Here is a 14,067-nt window from a genome sequence, read left to right as displayed (position 1 = left end):
ATCCAGGAAGTTGAGAGTTTCCATTCTTTCACTCAGCACATAATCTGACCAAAATAAAAAATAATAATAACAAAGAAGGAAAGGACTTTTTTAGCTTCTTACTTCTCCAAATTAGGATGAATAGTGGAATGAAGGATGTATGATTCCAATCGCATGGCAGAGCATGACGACAGGTTTATCGTGCAGCCTCCTAGGTTTCCAAAGCGAAATGATTAGGAACAGAGGAAACTGCACATAAAAGCTTTGCAAACACAGTCTGCAAACTGTGCAAACACGGTTTGCAAAGCTTTTATGTGGACCTTGGTGCTGGGATCTTGAGCTCCTTTGCCATGAAGCTGCATCTTCTTGAGATGTTTACTCAGAGAAGACATTAACAGCAGAAAATATGTCAGGGACATGGTAAAAGGTATTAAGTTTGCAAGCGTGGATACAGTCAAGTTTGAAAGATGTATCGTGTCCCTCGATTTGATCTTCCAAGTCACTTTTCCTTCATATTCTTTTATCCACACATTCATATACATGTTTACCAACACAAGATGACAAACCAACAATAGCAAAGGCCCCAGCATTATCACTGGAATGACACTCTTAAGTCTCTTTTTAGGTGAAGAAAAACAAAGTTGGAGAAATTGGCAATCTTGAGCAAATAAAAAATGCTGAGGCTACTAGCAAGCCAGATGCTGAAATGGTTGATTACTGTCCAGACATTATAAACAGTAATTCTTAATTCTAAACTCTATGAAGCTGGATTAAACACCGTTGAATACCAATGTAACAATACTGTCCAGAGGAAGCCAACTCTGGAGACTGACAGAACAGTGAGAATTTGATCAGCTGAGGGGATCTTTTGTCTCTTGGCCCAGCCAATAAAATGTATCAATACTATGAACCCATTGGCAAAATTTCCAATAACAAATAGGACCACTACAGTAATTGAAATAACAATGTGTACAAAAGTTATCATATCTGAATGGAAAAAAAAGAAAGAAAAAAATACAAGCTTAATATAACCGGTTGTGATTTCTTCAACAGCTTGACCTTAAAAGTTGTATACACCTGATTTCTGAATGTGCCATAACATTCTTTTTATTTGTTTATTTTTATTTTTATTTTTTATTTTTTGAGACGGAGTCTCGCTCTGTCGCCCAGGCTTGAGTGCAGGGCGCGATCTCAGCTCACTGCAAGCTCCGCCTCCCGGGTTCACGCCATTCTCCTGCCTCAGCCTCCCGAGTAGCTGGGACTACAGGCACCCACCACCACGCCCGGCTAATTTTTTGTATTTTTCATAATGACAGGGTTTCACCGTGTTAGCCAGGATGGTCTCAATCTCCTGACCTCGTGATCCGCCCGCCTTGGCCTCCCAAAGTGCTGGGATTAGGGGCGTGAGCCACCGCGCCCAACAATATTCGTTTTACTTTTAAACACTGTGACCAATGTCAAAGAAAAAAGCACCAGCTTATGCTAATGGATGAATTTGATACTGTCTTTATGGAAAAATTCTTATTTTCAAAACAGCTTAAATTAGCTTATTCATTCCATGTCTGTTCTTGTAACAGGATGGAATTATTTGTACTAAAGTTGAAGTGAAACCTAAATATTCATTTGCCAGCATGCAAATAAAGACGTATCTTCTTTCACTGTTTTGCGATGTTTTGCTTGTTTAACAATACATAATTTGTGTTCAGCAGCTTCAGTTGTTAATAGGGAAATTTTACCACCCAGTACATAGTTCATACTGCAAATGTCTAAATTGTTAAAAGAGCTTATTCATAAATAGGATCATCACCAATAATGGATTGACTTTTATACAAAATTTAAATCCATAGAATCCAAACTTTTTTTTAATCAAAATTATCCAAAGGTTTCTTGAGAAATACAGGAAGGTCAATCTACCTTAAAATCTGGTTGCTACTAACCAATACTTTTGGATGAATTTATTGTTACCAAGCTCATAAACACACAAACACACACACATGTACACACGCACATGCGCACATACACACACAAACACACAATCTTACACCCCTCAGGGATGGAAGGAGTTATTTTCTTGGAAAATGAGTTTCCAGGAGGTCATCCTGGTGAAGTTAGTCCTATTTTCCCACTCAGCATTTTCACCCCATACGAAAATATGTATCAAACATATCTTTCATGCTTCGGTCCTTAGTAAAGTTACTCTCAAGTCTATCTGATGTTTAAGTATTTATTACTTCATTAAAATACTTATCAATTTTGTAAATGTTTCTGAGTATCACACCCTTTGATATTTAGTCTTACAGTATCCTCCCACCACAGGCAAGGTAACTAACTACCTTACCCCTGGATTCTCAGTTCGCTCACATAATTTATTTTAATGAACAGAATATTGGTAGAATTTACACGGGGATTTGAGATGGTTTCTACATCGGGTTACCTTGCTCTTTTCCATTTATCAAGAGAACATCACCTGGCTACTACACTGTTCCCAGAAGGAGAAAAGAAACTAACGGAGTCAGATTGCCCCTGCCTGATCTGGCCTAAACTGGCGAAACTTTAGCTCCAAGATGCAGAACTTGGCCCATCAAACCACCAGAGCCATCTACCAAACCCAGCTTAGAAAAACTGAACCCAAAAGACATGTGAGATATCAATATCCAATGCAGTTTTGGAGGAGTTCCTCTAGCAAAACAAACAAACAAAAATACCAACTAATTAACTAATATAGGTACTCTGCTAAACCAAGAGTGTGGGAAATACATCCACTCTTGTTGTGTCAGAAATTCAGGAACCAAAAGAAGAACAGATGAAGAATGGCAAAGTTTTGACATGTGAGGTAGGTAATAAAGCTAGTAGAAAACCTTTGGAAAGATCTTGGTACTGCAGGTAAAACATTCTCTTATTTCCACAGGTTGTAGCTAAAATAAAGTTCCTACTTCAGCTCTCTTAGAGTTGTATGTGAATGCATATCAATGGTGGATTTCTTCCTAGGTATATGATGAGCAGCATAATTAACCATTTTTATGGAATATTTCTCCTAATTAATTCTTAAAACTTTTTTTTATTATATTTTAACTTCTGGGGTACATGTGCAGAACGTGCAGCTTTCTTACATAGGTATACACATGCCATGGTGGTTTGCTGCACCCATCAACCTGTCACGTATGTTAGGTATTTCTCCTAATGCTCCCCATACCCTAGCCACGGATCCCCCAACAGGCCCCAGTGTGTAATGTTCCCCTCTCTGTGTCCACGTGTTTCCATTGTTCAACTCCCACTTATGAGTAAGAACATGCAGTATTTGGTTTTCTGTTCTTGTGATAATTTGCTGAGAATGATGGTTTCCAGCTTCATACATGTCTCTGCAAAGGATATAAACTCATCCTTTTTTATGGCCGCATAGTATTCCACAGTGTATATGTGTCACATTTTCTTTATCCAGTCTATTATTGATGGACATATGGGTTGGTTCCAAGTCTTTGCTGTTGTGAATAGTGCCGCAATAAACATATGTGTGCATGTGTCTTCATAGCAGAATGATTTATAAACCTTGGGGTATGTACCCAGTAATCTCATTACTGGGTCAAATGGTATTTCTAGTTCTAGATCCTTGAGGAATCCCCACACTGTCTTCCGCAATGGTTGAACTAATTCATACCCCACCAACAGTGTAGAAGTGTCCCTATTTCTCCACATCCTCTCCAGCATCTGTTGTTTCCTGACTTTTTAATGGTCACCATTCTAGCTGGCGTGAGATGATATCTCATTGTTGTTTTGATGTGCATTTCTCTAATGACCAGGAGATGGCTGAGATGACAGGGTTTTCTAAATATACAATCATGTCATCTGCAAATAGAGACAATTTGACCTCCTCTCTTTCTATTTGAATACCCTTTATTTCTTTCTCTTGCCTGATTGCCCTGGCCAGAACTTCCATTACTATGTTGAATAAGAGTGCTGAGAGAGGGCATACTTGTCTTGTACCGGTTTTCAAAGGAAATGCTTCCAGGTTTTGCCCATTCACTATGATATTGGCTGTGGGTTTTTCGTAAATAGCTCTTACTATCTTGAGATACATTCCGTCGATACCTACTTTATTGAGAGTTTTTAGCATGAAGGGTGTTGAATGTTGTCGAAGGCCTTTTCTGCATCTATTGAGATAAACATGCGGTTTTTGTCATTGGTTCTGTTTATGTGATGGATTACGTTTATTGATCTGTGTATATTGAACCAGCCTTGCATCCCAGGTATGAAGTCGACTTGATCGTGGTGGATAAGCTTTTTGATGTCCTGCTAGATTTGGTTTCCCAGTTTTGTTTTTTTTTTTTTTGAGAGCAGGTACTATTTATTAACTGACCAACTTAGAAAAATAATCATGGTAGACACCTTAGTTCATTCTTCTAATAAGCCTGTTGATCTGGTCCTCCCTGTTGCCAGCATCTCCACCTTCTACAAAATGGGTGGTCTTTTTCTTCATTCCACCTCATGGAGAACATAATTTGAAGGGCCACAGGAAGTTATTTGCCTCTTTGAAGCATTTTCCAACAGTATAGATCTCATGAATCAGATCCTCCATGCAGATGATGCCATATTTACCAAGATATCGAGCAATCAAAGCGTTATCTGTCAAAGCAATTCGCTTCTTATTGATTTCGCCATAACCACGCTTGTAGTTTAGTTCATTTACTGACTTCAGATTGGGGTACCCCCATGCAATATGTGGCTCTACAATCCTCAGCATGTTAATCGAAGCCTTGTTGAGCTTCACAAAGGTTCCATTGAAGATTGCGAAGAAGCTGCAATACCCTTCGGACCTTTGGGCTCATGCCAATGATACCTCTGATCCTGATGACAAATGCCAATTTGGGTTCTGCAGGTACATAGAAGTTGCCAGCTTTTCTTGCCATCCTCGCCATTCGAATTTCAGTTCTGTACATCTGCCTATATTCCTTGTGATAGTGCTTCACTTTTTCATAGATAAGCTTCCTCCTTACCTTTCAAAGTGTCTTTTGGGCAAACCTCTTTCTCAGGGGCTTGACCTTCAGCTCTGCGAAATTCCTTCGCTTTTTCTTAAGGGTTTCTGGCACAGCAAGAACTTCCTTCTTCTTCTTCTCTTCTACACCCTCCATGGTTCCAGCTGGAAAAAGAGTTGTTTCCCAGGATTGTATTGAGGATTTTTGAAATGATGTTCATCAAGGATATTGGCCTGAAATTCTCTTTTTTTATTGTGTCTCTGCCACGTTTGGGTATCAGGATGATGCTGGCCTCATAAAATGAGTTAGGAAGGATTTCCTCTTTTTCTATTGTTTGGAATAGTTTCAGAAGGAATGGTACCAGTTCCTTTTTGTACCTCTGGTAGAATTCGACTGTGAATCCGTCTGGTCCTGGACTTTTTGGGGTTGGTACTGGATTCTTTGATTTTTGAAGGGATTTTTAAATTCTAAACATCAAGCCAAACATGACCTCCAACAAATAGTACTCTCTGTTTGGTTTCTTTCTTTCTTTTTTAATTTTCATTTGAACATGTACAAAGACTCTGCATTTATACAGTACATAAACTTTATTACATATATCAATAGCATCATTAGCAAGCCAAATTCTTTCAAATACTTATTTACATTCTCAGCTACTATGACTAAATCTGGATTATTTTGTTATAGCAGCCAAAGTAGCATGACAAATAAAAAAAAAAAAAACCCAAAGATTGCACTAAACAAGTTTTATACCTTAAAGCATTTACTTTTCCCTGCTTTTTCTTTAATAGAGAGCCAAGAAATGTATAGCAGAAAAATATTTTGTCAAACACACGTATGCACCTATTGATCACAAATTGTGATACTTGAATGGTAACAATATGAGTATAATTATTTTACTTAGGGATAAATTTAGGGATAATTATTTTATATATTTAATATCTCTGGTCATATAGTGTGTTAGAAATTTACTAATTTCTGCCACTTCAAAATGTGCATTGTAAATAATTAAATTGGAAATAAGAACAAAAAGGTGCCTAGCAACATATAGATATACAAAATTTGATTTTAGGTTTGGGGGTACATGCGAAGCTTTGTTACATAGATAAACATGTGTCATGGGAGTTTGTTGTACATGTTATTACAGGTATTAAGCTCAGTACCCAATAGTTATCTTTTCTGCTACTTTCCCTCTTCCCACCTTCCTCCATCAAGTAGACCACAGTATCTGTTATTTCCTTCTTTGTGTTCATAAGCTCTTATCATTTAGCTCCCAGTTATAAGTGAGAACATGTGTTATTTGATTTTCTGTTTCTGCATTCATTTGATAAGGATGATAGCCTCCAGCTGCATCCATGTTCCCACAAAAGACACAATCTCATTCTTTCTTATGGGTTGCATAATATTCAATGGTGTATATATACCACTTTTTAAAATCCAGTCTGTCATTGATGGCCATTTAGGTTGATTCCATATCTTTGCTATTGCGAACAATGCTGCAATGAATATTCGAATGCATGCAGCTTTATGGTAGACGCTTCATGTTTCTCTGGGTATATATCCAGTAATAGGATTGCTAGGTCGAATAGTAGTTCTGCTTTGAGCTCTTTCAGAAATCGTCATACTGCTTTCCAAAATGGTTGAACTAATTTACACCTCCATCAACAGTGTATAAGGGTTTTCTTTTCTTTACAACCTCACCAGTATGTTATTTTTTAACTTTTTTTCCAAATGTTATTGGGGATCACATGGTGTTTCGTTATATGAGTAAGTTCTTTGGTGCTGATTTGTGAGATTTTGATGCACTCATCACCCTAACAGTGTAGTCTTTCATCCTTGTCCCCCTCCCACACTTCCCCTCAAGTCGCCAAAGTCCATTGTATCATTCTTATGCCTTTGCATTCTCATATCTTAGCTCCCACATATCAGTGAGAATATACAATGTTTGATTTTCCATTCCTGAGTTGCTTCACTTAGAATAATAGTCTCCAGTCTCATCCAGTCAGTGCAAATGCTGTTAATTCATTTCTTTGTATCGCTGAGTAGTATTCCATTACATATATACATATATATAGGATTATATATTTGGTATCTATCTATGTCTATATCTATCTATCTATATCTACCTATATCTATATCTATATCTGTTTCTTTATCCACTCATTGACTGATGGGCATTTGGGCTGGTTCTATGATTTTGCATTCCGAATTGTGCTGCTATAAACATGCATGTGCAAGTATCTTTCTTGTATAATGAATTTTTTCTCCCTGGGTAGATACCCAGTAGTGGGAATCCTGCTTGCCACTCTGTGCTGTTTAACTGTGTCATTTAGCCCATTTACATTCAAGATTAATATTGATAGGTGTGGATTTGATCCTGTCATTGTGCTGTTAGCTTGTCATTACATTTGCTTGTTTGTATGGTTGCTTTAAACACTGATCTCTGTGTTTAAGGGGATTTTTTTATTAGCTGGTAGTGGTCTTTCTTTTCTATACTAAGTGCCCCTTTCAAGATCTCTTGTAAGGCAGATCTGGTGGTAATAAAGTTCCTCAACATTTGCTTATCTGAAAAAAATCTTCCTTTTCCTTCACTTAAAAAGCTTAATTTGGTTGGATATGAAATTCTTGGTTGAAGATTTTTTTCTTTAAGAGTGTTGAATGGAGGCCTCCAATCTCTTCTGATTTGTAAGAATTCAGCTGACAGATCTGCTGTTAGCCTGATGGAAATCCCTTTGTAGGTGACCTGCCCTTTCTCTCTGGCTGCCTTTAACATTCTTTCTTTTATTTCCATCTTGGAAAATCTGATGATTATGTATCTTGGAGATGATCTTGTGTAGAATCTTGCATGAGTTCTCTGTATTTCCTGAATATGTCTGTTGGCCTCTCTAGCAAGGTTGGGAAAGAGTTCGTGAACGATATTCTGAAATATAATTTCCAAGTTGTTGGCTTTCTGGCTCTCCCTTTCAGGGATTCCAATGATTTATAGATTTAACCTCTTTTCATAATCCCATACGTCTCAGGGGTTTTGTTCACTCCTTTTTATTATTTTTTCTTTATTTTTGTCTGACTGTCTTATTTCACAGAACCAGTCTTCAAATTCTGAAATTCTTTCCTCAGATTGGTATATTCTGCCGATAATCCTTGTGATTGCATTGAGTAATTCTTGTATTATTCAGCTCTATCAGACCCATTAAATTCTTTTTTATACTGGCTATTTCATCCTTCAGCTGCTGTATCACATTACTGTGATTCTTATTTGCCTTGGATTGGGTTTTGTCTTCCTCCTGAATCTCGATCATCTTCGTTTCTGTCATATTCTGAATTCTATTTCTGTCATTCCAGCCAGTTCAGCCTTGTTAAGAACTCTTGTTGGAGAACTGGTACAGTCTTTTGGAGGAAATATGATATTCTGGCCATTTGAGTTACCAGAATGACTGCAATGGTTCTTTCTCTTCTCTGTATGTGGGTGTTTCTTTAACTGCAGTGTATACTGAGTACAGTAAATAGACTTCCTTTCTGGATGTTTTTGCCAGGGAGAGGCATTGTGTAGGGTGTCTATCTGAAGCTGACTCTGTGTCTCTGGTTTCAGAGGGTGTTATGTTAGTGAGGCATTTTTGGTGTTGAAGCTTTGGGGTGTAATCCAGCAGGTGACACTTCAGCTTATTGGTCAGTCGATAGACTCTTGCTCAATTATGTGGTTCCCCTATGTTTCCTCACAGTTGCAGCCATGTTCCCTCTCAGTGTTCTGAAGATGTAGGTTCCTTGTGCCCTTCAGTCCTGGCTACAGTTCAAAACTTAGCATTCCTGAGCAGCCAACTGCAGCTCTGGTGCAATCTCAGTGTTTATGTTCCTTTCCCAGCTTAGAGGCAGCACTGGAAGAGATCTTAGTAGTGGTTGTGTCCAAGAGTCAACCCTTGGGGGCTCCATCCCAGAGAGATGCAGGTCAGCAATCGCTCAGTGCAGTCAGTCCAAGATGGAGGGTTTGTGCTGTGGGCCTGAGTCAGGGGTTCCCTGTCTGATGACCAGCATTGGGAGGTATGGGAGTTGTGGGACCCATGGCAGTCTAAGTGGGCTTCTCTCATTGGGTTGACTACATCTTGTTGGAGGTATGAATAAGGGACTTAAGACCGTTGCTCCTTCATTAGTCCAAGAGTGGCAAGAGCAGTTCCACTGTGGAGGCAATGGCATAGAGGGTTTCACTTGCTCCTGAAGGCTCTGCCCAAGATTAGCATTAAGAATTTAAATTCACACTTCTAGCACGTATTTTCTTTTTAAAATTAATTTAAAGAAAAGCTTATAATTTTAGCTTGTATTTCTTACTGCTGCAATGCACTATTCTTCTTTGTTAAGGAAAACCACAATAATTATAATACCATTGTATCTATGCACATATGTAGTTTCGGCTTAATTTTTTATTTATTATTTTACTTTATTTTCTGATTTTTAAATATTTTTACTATTGTGGAACATAACACAGTTATGGAAAGTAATAAAACCTAAATGCACAGTTAGAGAAAACAATTACAAATGTATCTCCCATGTTTACCACACCTTGGCCAAAAAATAAAATTTGCCAAAAATCCAGACACTCCCCATATATACCTTCTTGTTGATATCGTTTCCCTTTAGTTTTCTTCCTTCCAACTATTCCAATTGTTATGATAATCACTCATACATTTCATTTTAGAGTTTTACCACACATGTAATAAATTACAATGTATTAAAAATGTATTTTTGAAAACTTCATATAAATTGACTTAAATTGAATGTTTTTTCGATATTAGTAATTCCTCTCACATCTGTGAATATTATCTATTTAGCTCAAATTTGTTCATTTTCTTTGCTATGTAAATTCTTTGTAAACATGTCACTCTGGTTTGCTTTTTGATTGCTATACAGTACTCGACTGTTTGAGTATGCCATAATTTATTTATCATTTTATCACTGATGGTCATTTGGAAGACTTCTCAACTTTAGCTATTAAAACAAAGTGATATGCACTTTTTTCATATGTATTTGAGTAGGAGTACAAATATTGGTTCTTATGAGGTGATCCTCCATCATAATCAGATAACGTCATGCTCAGACAAAGAAATTCTTTCAATTGATAATCCTAAGAGAAGTGTCTGAAAATTTTCAGTGCTTCATGTCCTTTTCAAAATTAGAAACACCAGAATAATTTTTGAACTTTTATATTTATATAAAATATTATTGAACATTTTACAATACTTTTTTATTCACATTTGAAATGCAACTTTAGTTTAAAAATTACATATTACTCTTTTTTCATTCTATGACTCTGATTTCACATACATTTCTTAAGAATAAATTATATATACTTATTCATATTGCATTATTAACTTTTCTAATCTTCTTTCTTGAAGTTTCAAATTCTCTTTTGTCATCAGCAAGTAGAGTTATACCAGAGATATTTTCTTAAATGAAACATTGTGCCAAATGACTTTGTGAAAATATGATTAGTTATCAGCATATCATAAGGGAAAATTAGGTTGTTTAAATTGTTTAACAACCCTTGAAAGAACTCATGAAAAAAGTAGGCCGGGCGCGGTGGCTCAAGCCTGTAATCCCAGCACTTTGGGAGGCCGAGGCGGGTGGATCACGAGGTCAGGAGATCGAGACTATCCTGGCTAACATGGTGAAACCCCGTCTCTACTAAAAATACAAAAAACTAGCCGGGCGTGGTGGCGGGCGCCTGTAGTCTCAGCTACTTGGGAGGCTGAGGCGGGAGAATGGCGTGAACCCAGGAGGCGGAGCTTGCAGTGAGCCGAGATCACGCCACTGCACTCCAGCCTGGGAGACACAGCGAGACTCCGTCTCAAAAAAAAAAAAAGAAAAAAGTGTTAAAATATTAAAATGATTATACATTTAATATGGGCATCATAGGAAAATACAAATTCTATCATTACTAGTATAGAAAAAAATGATTGGTAGTTAACTTCCCATGTCTGAGCAAACACACATTAAAAAAGGGCAAGCCTAGGCCGGGCGCGGTGGCTCAAGCCTGTAATCCTAGCACTTTGGGAGGCCGAGACGGGCGGATCACGAGGTCAGGAGATCGAGATCATCCTGGCTAACACGGTGAAACCCCGTCTCTACTGAAAAAAAAAAAATACAAAAAAACTAGCCGGCCGAGGTGGCGGGCGCCTGTAGTCCCAGTTACTCGGGAGGCTGAGGGAGGAGAATGGCGTGAACCCGGGAGGCGGAGCTTGTAGTGAGCTGAGATCCGGCCACTGCACTCCAGCCTGGGCGACAGAGCGAGACTCCGTCTCAAAAAAAAAAAAAAAAAAAAAAGGGCAAGCCTAATATCAATGGTCATGATTCCCTTTAAGGTCTTGATCTTAAACTCCATGCGATCCTGATTTCCGAACGTGCAGTAAAATTCTTGGTTCTTCTAAATTAAATTCTGGGACCAGTGCCAAACAGGAAAGCACTGGGGCATACTAATGGATGAGTTCAATGCTGTCTTTATGGAAAACACGTAATTTTCAAAACAGCTCAAATTAACTACTATTTAAACAAAGTCTTGTCTTGCAATAGGCTGACATTTTTTCATAATAATTTTGAAGTAAAAGCTGATTTCTCATTCGCCAGCATGCAAATGAAGACATATTCTCTTTCATTGTTTTGCAATATTTTCCTTGTGTAGCCATAATTTGTGTTCAGCAACATGACTTGCTATGGAAATTTTTAAACCCAATACATAGATCATATATTGGATGTCTAAATTTCTGAAGGAAGCTTGATCATAACTTGCATCATGACTGCTGTTAATTTATTTTTCTCAATACCAGATACATGTAAACAGAATCTAAATTTTTCCTATCAAAAGCATTCAAGATTTTCTTGGGAAGACATATACACCCATACACATATATACACACCCCACATGAATGGGAATAGTTTTTGTCCTACAGTTTCCAAAATGAAAAATAAACTTTAGGGATGTCATGCAGGTTGAAATGACCCTATTTTCCCACTCAGAATTTTCAGCCCGTTTTCAATATTTATCGAACTGATCTCTCATCCTTAGGCCTTTAAGGAATTCATTCTCGTAAGTCAATTTGATATTCAAATATTAATTAATTAAATATTCAGCACTTCTGCAAATATTCTTTGAGCACTTAAAAAAAGTGTTTTCGATTGAAGAATATTGACTTCTCTGTATACGATTATTTGGATATTTTTCTTTCATTTTAACTTATTTTTTATTATTTAATGGTTTAAGACTAACAGATGTTAAAATCAGTATCCCATGTTGGGTTTTATTCATTTTAAGTTTTTACAGCATAATTGTTTCTAAGAAAGGATCTTGGAGTCAGACTGCCAGGACAGGAAATCAGGTTCTCTGCTTCATATAGGTATGATCTGAGAATCTATTTTACAACAACTATCAGCCTTAGGATAGCCATCTGTTAAATGCAGATGATAATAATACCCTCTTTGGATAGTCTTTATGAAGAGTTAGTACACACTTGTATAACTAATTTCAATTTCACCTGTCTGGTTCAGACAGGAAACAAGGACTGCTAGTTTTTTATTTGATTCTATGTTACTTGATATGTAGAAGTTACGTGTGAAAACTTCCACTTTTGAATAGATATAGTAGGTTCCAGAAAGCAAGATGTCCTTCTGCAACAACAAGGATAAGGTAAATAAAAGGCCAAAATTGTGTGTGTATTCATCAAAGAGCTTGCAAGCAATAAGGACCATCTGAACTGAAATCCAGTACAAGAAGAGTCTTTATGTGTGAAGAGCAATTTATAAAGCAATCCTTATCACATCACAGAAAGTTTTTTCTGCAGAAAATGTAAAACTACTCCAAAAATACACCTGGAAATGCCAAGTGATTAGGCCAATAAAATAATTTTTTAAAATACAAATTTGGAGGATTAGTTTCTAATTTCAAAGTTTACTACAAGTTTGCTGGACTAAATCAAGACAGTGTGGTAACTGCATCATGAGAGACAAAAGAACAATGAAACACAATTGAGAGTCCGGAAATTAGTAATGACATTCATGGTCAGCTGATTTTTAAAATCACACCATTGCAATTCAACAGGAATTAATCATTTTTCTCAACTAATTAGTTGAGAAAATACCCACATGTATAAAGATGAATTTAGGCTACTGCCAATGCCCACATGGAAGCTGGCAGCCTTGGGCCAGCCTGCAACCCATCCTAGTCCAAGAGTCCATACCTTGCCACACTGCTGGTGCTGGCATGTGTTAACAAGCTTGCATTACACTGTCACTATTCAATGAAGAGCTTTGGCTGGTACCTCCCTTCAGAGTGCTGTGGCCAGCAATTCAGGAACACAATGGCCCTTCCAGCACAGCAGATTCCCAATGTTGAGGGGCTAGAGAACAAAGTCCGGGGTCCAAAACTAGACCCCAGAGTTAGAGTTAGAAACCTTGGCCCTCCAAAAATTTACCAGAAACAAACTCATTTTATGGAATCCACAGTGAAAGCCCAAAGTGCATCAATGAAGATAAAAACAGAAAAAAAAAAAAAAAATCTAAAGAATGGCAACTTCAAAGACTGAAGAATATCAGCCCACAGAGATGAGAAAGAACCAGCACAATAACTGTGGCAACTCAAAAAGCCTCCAAATGACCACACTAGTTCCCCCCCCAGGCTGAAAAGGCAGAAATATGATTCAGAACATGGATAGGAACAAAGATAATGAGATTCAGCAGAAAGTCAAACCACAATCCAAAGATTCTGAGGAATGCCATAAAATGATACAGAAGACACAAGACAAAATGGTCATTTTAAGAAAAATTCCAACTGATCTGATAGAGCTGAAAACATCACTTCAAGAATTTCAGAATACAAATGCAAGTGTTAGCAGAATCAACACAGCTGGGGAAAGAATCTCAGAGCTCAAGACCAGCTCTCTGAAATTAGTCAGGGAAAAATTAAAATAAATAAATAAATAAAGAAGAATGCACAAAACCTCCAAGAAATATAAGATTTTGTTAAGAGACTAAATACATGACTCATTGGCATCCATGAAATACAGGAATAATAGAAGGCAAATAACTGGGAAATCCTATTTCAGGATATAGTCCATAAAATTTTCCTCAACCTTGCTAC

At 37.4% G+C, this 14,067-nt stretch overlaps 2 pseudogenes; both read right to left on the bottom strand.

Moving 5' to 3' along the window:
- Positions 1-212: 212 nt before the first annotated feature.
- Positions 213-964, bottom strand: LOC722362 (taste receptor type 2 member 20-like; annotated as a pseudogene).
- Positions 965-4,343: 3,379 nt separating this feature from the next.
- Positions 4,344-5,105, bottom strand: LOC718081 (large ribosomal subunit protein uL30 pseudogene; annotated as a pseudogene).
- Positions 5,106-14,067: the final 8,962 nt, after the last annotated feature.

Source organism: Macaca mulatta, chromosome 11, assembly GCF_049350105.2.
Source record: "Macaca mulatta isolate MMU2019108-1 chromosome 11, T2T-MMU8v2.0, whole genome shotgun sequence".
Taxonomy (NCBI): Eukaryota; Metazoa; Chordata; class Mammalia; order Primates; family Cercopithecidae; genus Macaca; species Macaca mulatta.
This window is presented reverse-complemented; position numbering and strand designations above follow the sequence as displayed.